The sequence below is a fragment of the Babylonia areolata genome, chromosome 18 (genome assembly GCF_041734735.1).
Source record: "Babylonia areolata isolate BAREFJ2019XMU chromosome 18, ASM4173473v1, whole genome shotgun sequence".
NCBI classification, from domain to species: Eukaryota; Metazoa; Mollusca; class Gastropoda; order Neogastropoda; family Buccinidae; genus Babylonia; species Babylonia areolata.
The window spans coordinates 71866174-71873673 of NC_134893.1; positions in this window are offsets into that span (position 1 = coordinate 71866174).

Consider the following 7500-nt stretch of genomic DNA (forward strand, 5'->3'; position numbering starts at 1 on the left):
TACACACACTCACATGCGCGCACGTATATACGTACGCACACAGACACATACAGTACGTATGCACTCGCAAACACGTTCAGGGAGAAATTATATCGAAATAATTGTTTGTTGTTGTTGTTGTTAATTTTGTTTTTCCTCTCCAGAGTTAGTAATCAAATTCTGTTTTTGTTTGGCAGATGTGGTGTAGCGTATATGGATTTGACCGAACGCGGTGACGCCTCCTTGAGCTACTGATACTGATACTGTTGGTGTTGTTTATACATCAACGACTCTTTCTTCTCGCGTTCTTTTTCTCCCGTTATTTGAATGACCGGAAAACGGTTTCAAAAATAGCTGATGAGGAGTGGGGTGGGTGGGAGGGGGGGGGGCGGGGGCGGAAGGGGGGGGGGGGTGAGTTTGAAATAACAGAGAAATGTTTTGTTTTGTTTTGCTCTGTTTTGTTTTTTTTCCCCAAAACAACAGGCCTCAAACAGAGAACAGTAAACATGAAACTTTAGTTTCATCAATAATGTCAACGCCCACAACAATTCTCAGAAATCTTATTTGTGAGATATTACTTTCTAACGGTATTACCTCCCCCCCCCCTCTCTCTCTCTCTCTCTCTCTCTCTCTCTCTCTCTCTCACACACACACACACACACACACACACACACACACACGGGCACGCTACGGGCACACACACACACACACAACATTCGTCTCTATTTCCTTCAAGGTCTATCCGCTAAACTGGGTGGGAGAGTTTTTACATCTTCAGCCGTGCATTAATGAAATTCACCGCCTGTTTCTCAGTGTCTATCACAGTCTCTCTCTCACTGTTTCTCAGTGTCCATCACAGTCTCTCTCTCACTGTTTCTCAGTGTCCATCACAGTCTCTCTCTCACTGTTTCTCAGTGTATATCACAGTCTCTCTCTCACTGTTTCTCAGTGTTTATCACAGTCTCTCTCTCACTGTTTCTCAGTGTCCATCACAGTCTCTCTCACTGTTTCTCAGTGTCTATCACACACTCTCTCTCTCTCACTGTTTCTCAGTGTCTATCACAGTCTCTCTCTCACTGTTTCTCAGTGTCCATCACAGTCTCTCTCTCACTGTTTCTCAGTGTCTATCACAGTCTCTCTCTCACTGTTTCTCAGTGTCTATCACAGTCTCTCTCTCTCTCACTGTTTCTCAGTGTCTATCACAGTCTCTCTCTCTCAGTGTTTCTCAGTGTCTATCACACTCTCTCTCACTGTTTCTCAGTGTTTATCACACTCTCTGTCACTGTTTCTCAGTGTCCATCACAGTCTCTCTCTCACTGTTTCTCAGTGTCTATCACAGTCTCTCTCTCACTGTTTCTCAGTGTCCATCACAGTCTCTCTCTCTCTCTCACTGTTTCTCAGTGTCCATCACAGTCTCTCTCTCACTGCCTGTTTCTCAGTGTCTATCACAGTCTCTCTCTCACTGTTTCTCAGTGTCCATCACAGTCTCTCTCTCACTGTTTCTCAGTGTCTATCACAGTCTCTCTCTCTCTCTCTCTCTCTCTCTCTCTCTCTCTCTCTCTCTCTCACTGTTTCTCAGTGTCTATCACAGTCTCTCTCTCACTGTTTCTCAGTGTCCATCACAGTCTCTCTCTCACTGTTTCTCAGTGTCCATCACACTCTCTCTCACTGTTTCTCAGTGTCCATCACACTCTCTCTCACTGTTTCTCAGTGTCCATTACAGTCTCTCTCTCTCTCTCTCTCTCTCTCTCTCTCTCTCTCTCTCTCTCTCTCTCTCTCTCACTGTTTCTCAGTGTCTATCACAGTCTCTCTCTCACTGTTTCTCAGTGTCCATCACAGTCTCTCTCTCACTGTTTCTCAGTGTCTATCACAGTCTCTCTCTCACTGTTTCTCAGTGTCTATCACAGTCTCTCTCTCACTGTTTCTCAGTGTCCATCACAGTCTCTCTCACTGTTTCTCAGTGTCCATCACAGTCTCTCTCTCACTGTTTCTCAGTGTTTATCACAGTCTCTCTCTCACTGTTTCTCAGTGTCCATCACAGTCTCTCTCTCACTGTTTCTCAGTGTCTATCACAGTCTCTCTCTCACTGTTTCTCAGTGTCCATCACAGTCTCTCTCTCACTGTTTCTCAGTGTCCATCACAGTCTCTCTCACTGTTTCTCAGTGTCCATCACAGTCTCTCTCTCACTGTTTCTCAGTGTCCATCACAGTCTCTCTCTCACTGTTTCTCAGTGTCCATCACACTCTCTCTCACTGTTTCTCAGTGTCTATCACAGTCTCTCTCTCACTGTTTCTCAGTGTCCATCACAGTCTCTCTCTCTCTCTCTCTCTCTCTCTCTCTCTCTCTCTCTCTCTCTCTCTCTCTCTCTCACTGTTTCTCAGTGTCTATCACAGTCTCTCTCTCACTGTTTCTCAGTGTCCATCACAGTCTCTCTCTCACTGTTTCTCAGTGTCCATCACAGTCTCTCTCTCTCTCTCTCTCTCTCTCTCTCACTGTTTCTCAGTGTCTATCACAGTCTCTCTCTCACTGTTTCTCAGTGTCCATCACACTCTCTCTCACTGTTTCTCAGTGTCTATCACAGTCTCTCTCACTGTTTCTCAGTGTCTATCACAGTCTCTCTCTCACTGTTTCTCAGTGTCCATCACACTCTCTCTCACTGTTTCTCAGTGTCCATCACACTCTCTCTCACTGTTTCTCAGTGTCCATCACACTCTCTCTCACTGTTTCTCAGTGTCTATCACAGTCTCTCTCACTGTTTCTCAGTGTCCATCACAGTCTCTCTCTCTCTCTCTCTCTCTCTCTCTCTCTCTCTCACTGTTTCTCAGTGTCTATCACAGTCTCTCTCTCACTGTTTCTCAGTGTCCATCACAGTCTCTCTCTCACTGTTTCTCAGTGTCTATCACAGTCTCTCTCTCACTGTTTCTCAGTGTCCATCACAGTCTCTCTCTCACTGTTTCTCAGTGTCCATCACAGTCTCTCTCTCTCTCTCTCTCTCTCTCTCTCTCTCTCTCTCTCTCACTGTTTCTCAGTGTCTATTACAGTCTCTCACACTGTTTCTCAGTGTCCATCACACTCTCTCTCACTGTTTCTCAGTGTCTATCACAGTCTCTCTCACTGTTTCTCAGTGTCCATCACACTCTCTCTCACTGTTTCTCAGTGTCCATCACAGTCTCTCTCTCACACACTGTTTCTCAGTGTCCATCACAGTCTCTCTCTCTCTCTCTCTCTCTCTCTCTCTCTCTCTCTCTCTCTCTCTCTCTCTCTCTCTCTCACTGTTTCTCAGTGTCCATCACAGTGTCTCTCTCACACACTGTTTCTCAGTGTCCATCACACTCTCTCTCACTGTTTCTCAGTGTCCATCACAGTGCCTTTCTCACTGCCTGTCAAACGACTCTGGCGAAAACCACTCTTTCTCAACAAGTCGAGTCTCTTACACAACTGTGGCACCCCACCCTTCCATGTTTGTTTTCGCTGAAAGCACGTCCACACCTATTCAATTTCTTTCGCGCGCGCGCGCGCGCGCGTGTGTATGTGTGTGTGTGTGTGTGTGTGTTATTAGTATATATATATATATATATAGAGAGAGAGAGAGAGAGAGATGTATATACATATATTAGTTCATATCATTACTGTTTTCATCATTAACTATCAGTATCAGTATCAATTATCATTCTTCATCAACATCATCATCATCATTTCCGTTCCCGCTGTTACTGACCGACTATGACCGTCAGTATAGTAGAGACTGAAGGGTGTGTGTGTGAGAGAGAGAGAGAGAGAGAGAGAGAGAGAGAGAGGAACGGAGTATGGCTGCCTACATGGCGGGGTAAAAACGGTCATGTACGTAAAAGCCCACTCGTGTACATACGAGTGAACGTGGAGTTGCAGCCCACGAACGAAGAAGACACGTGTATAATTCCTTCTGTCAAGCGCCTGTGTCGGTATCTCTCTCTCTCTCTCTCTCTCTCTCTCTCTCTCTCTCTCTCTCTCTCACTGTTTCTCAGTGTCTGTCACAGTCTCTCTCTCACTGTTTCTCAGTGTCCATCACAGTCTCTCTCTCACTGTTTCTCAGTGTCTATCACAGTCTCTCTCTCACTGTTTCTCAGTGTCCATCACAGTCTCTCTCTCACTGTTTCTCAGTGTCCATCACAGTCTCTCTCTCACTGTTTCTCAGTGTCCATCACAGTCTCTCTCACTGTTTCTCAGTGTCCATCACAGTCTCTCTCTCACTGTTTCTCAGTGTCTATCACACTCTCTCTCACTGAGAACAGTGTCCATCACACTCTCTCTCACTGTTTCTCAGTGTCCATCACAGTCTCTCTCTCACTGTTTCTCAGTGTCCATCACACTCTCTCTCACTGAGAACAGTGTCCATCACACTCTCTCTCACTGTTTCTCAGTGTCCATCACACTCTCTCTCACTGTTTCTCAGTGTCTATCACAGTCTCTCTCTCACTGTTTCTCAGTGTCCATCACAGTCTCTCTCTCTCTCTCTCTCTCTCTCTCTCTCTCTCTCTCTCTCTCTCTCACTGTTTCTCAGTGTCCATCACAGTGTCTCTCTCACTGTTTCTCAGTGTCCATCACACTCTCTCTCACTGTTTCTCAGTGTCCATCACAGTCTCTCTCTCACTGTTTCTCAGTGTCCATCACAGTACCTTTCTCACTGCCTGTCAAACGACTCTGGCGAAAACCACTCTTTCTCAACAAGTCGAGTCTCTTACACAACTGTGGCACCCCACCCTTCCATGTTTGTTTTCGCTGAAAGCACGTCCACACCTATTCAATTTCTTTCGTGTGTGTGTGTGTGTGTGTGTTATTAGTATATATATATATATATATATATATATAGAGAGAGAGAGAGAGAGAGAGAGAGAGAGAGAGAGAGAGATGTATATACATATATTAGTTCATATCATTACTGTTTTCATCATTAACTATCAGTATCAGTATCAATTATCATTCTTCATCATCATCATCAACATCATCATCATCATTTCCGTTCCCGCTGTTACTGACCGACTATGACCGTCAGTATAGTAGAGACTGAAGGGTGTGTGTGTGTGTGAGAGAGAGAGAGAGAGAGAGAGAGAGAGAGGAACGGAGTATGGCTGCCTACATGGCGGGGTAAAAACGGTCATGCACGTAAAAGCCCACTCGTGTACATACGAGTGAACGTGGAGTTGCAGCCCACGAACGAAGAAGACACGCATATAATTCCTTCTGTCAAGCGCCTGTGTCGGTCTCTCTCTCTCTCTCTCTCTCTCTCTCTCTCTCTCTCTCTCTCTCTCTCTCTCTCTCTCTCTCTCTCTGTTCCCCCTCCACCACCACCAACCTCCCTCCCTTCCTCAGAGGGACGGCTGAAATCCGAGAGACAGAAATAAACCTCGGAAGCTCGTGTGTGTGTGTGTGTGTGTGTGTGTGCGTGCGCGCGCGCGCGCGTTTCCCAAGGTTACTGATCTGTGAAGTCTAAAAGGCTATTTTCTTTCAAATGAAATTCATTTGAACTGATGGAATCAGTTAAAAATCTTTGTGAATTTTGTTTGTTTTTCAGCTATTTCAAAATATAATGAAACTTCATTTCCTTATGTATCAAAACATCTCCTTTTTGTTATTTACTTACGCACTTATTTACTCACGTTGTGTGCTCTGTGTGTGTGTGTGTGTGTGTGTGTGTGTGTGTGTTATGCAAGGGGTTTGTATTCTTCTCTTCCTCCTCCTCCTCCTCGTTATCATTATTATTATTATTATTATTATTATTATTATTATTAACATCCGCATCATGCCATACTTTATGCTTTAGTTCGATATGCTGCCAATACAACACCCCCCCCCCCCCCCCTCTCTCTCTCTATCTCTCTCTCCGTTGAACCTGTCGTTACAGGGAGTTTTTTTTTAATACTGCACAGCACAGCACAGTACAGTGCAGTACAGTACAGCACATTACAGCACAGTACAGCACAGTACAGCACGGCATAGCACAGTACAGCACAGCACAGTACAGCACGGCATAGCACAGTACAGCACAGAACAGCACAGTACAGCATATTCCAGTACAGCACAGCACATCATATTACAGTACAGCACATTACAGTACATAATAGTACAGCAGAGCACAGTACAGTACATAACATCACAGTACAGCACAGTACAGTACAGCACGGCATATTACAGTACAGCACATTACAGTACGGTACAGCACAGCACAGGACAGTACAGCACAGTACAACACAGCACAATACAGCACAGTACAGTACAACACAGCACAGTACAGTACATCACAGCACAGTACAGTACAGTACAGCACAGTACAGCACAGCACAGTACAACTCAGTAGAGCACAGTACAGCACAGCACAGCACAGTAGAGCACAGTACAACACAGTACAGCACAGTCCACACAGTACAGTACAGTATAGCAGCACATCACAGTAGAGTACAGCAGATACAGAGAACAGTACAGACAGATAATATCCCTTAGGGGGGGAAATTGACTGTTGACTGGCTGTCCGCCTTTAGTGAAGTGGAAACACGTTCCACTACGAGAACATCAAGCGCCCGTAATGTGGCTTACTTTGTGCCCCCCACCCCCAACCCACCCCCCAGCCCCCACCCACCCAACCCCTCCTCTCTCTCTCTCCCTCTCTCTCTCCCCTCTCTCTCTCGCTACTTTGTATCACTGTGCTTTGCCTCTCTCTGTGTTCCTGTCTCTCTCTCTCTCTCTGTACTTTGAATCTCTGTGTCTGCGTCTCTGCCTCTGTCTCTGTCTCTCTGTCCGTCTGTCTGTCTGTCTGTCTGTCAGTCTGTCTGCCTCACCTTCTACTTTGTATTTCTGTCTCTGCCTCTGTGTCTCTGTCTGTCTGTCTCTCTCTCTCACTCACTCTGTACCTCTCTCTCTCTCTCTCTCTACTTTGTATACCTGTCTCTGCCTCTCCCTCTGACTCTCTCTCTCTCTCTCTCTCTGTACTTTGAATCTCTGTCTCTGTGTGGCTGTCAGTCTCTGTCCCTATTTATCTATCTCTCTATCTTTCTCTCTCTATCTCTCTTACTCCCCCCCCCCACCCCTGTGTGTGTGTGTGTGTGTGTGTGTGTGTGTGTGTGTGGTGTGCTTTGTATCTCTCTCTCTCTCTCTCTCTCTCTCTGTGTGTGCTTTGTATCTGTCTCTGTATGACTGTCTCTGTCTCTGTTTATCTATCTCAATATCTTTCTCTCTCTATCTCTCTTACTCCCCTTCCCCCCCCCCCCCCCCCCCCCCCGCAACCCCAGCCTCTCTCTCTCTCTCTCTCTCTCTCTCTCTCTCTCTCTCTCTCAAGCAGCCCACACCCCACCCACACACCCCGAAATCCTTCTTTTCCCCCATATTCCAAAATCTATCGTCAGTCACCACAGGGAGACTAGATTTCACGGTTGGCCAGTCAGGAAAAAGAGTGAGGGGCACAGCCGTCCCTGTGCACCGCCCAGTGTTGAAGTGTCGCTATAATCCCCATTGAAGGCTGTGTGGTTATACATGCAGCAGGTCTGGTCC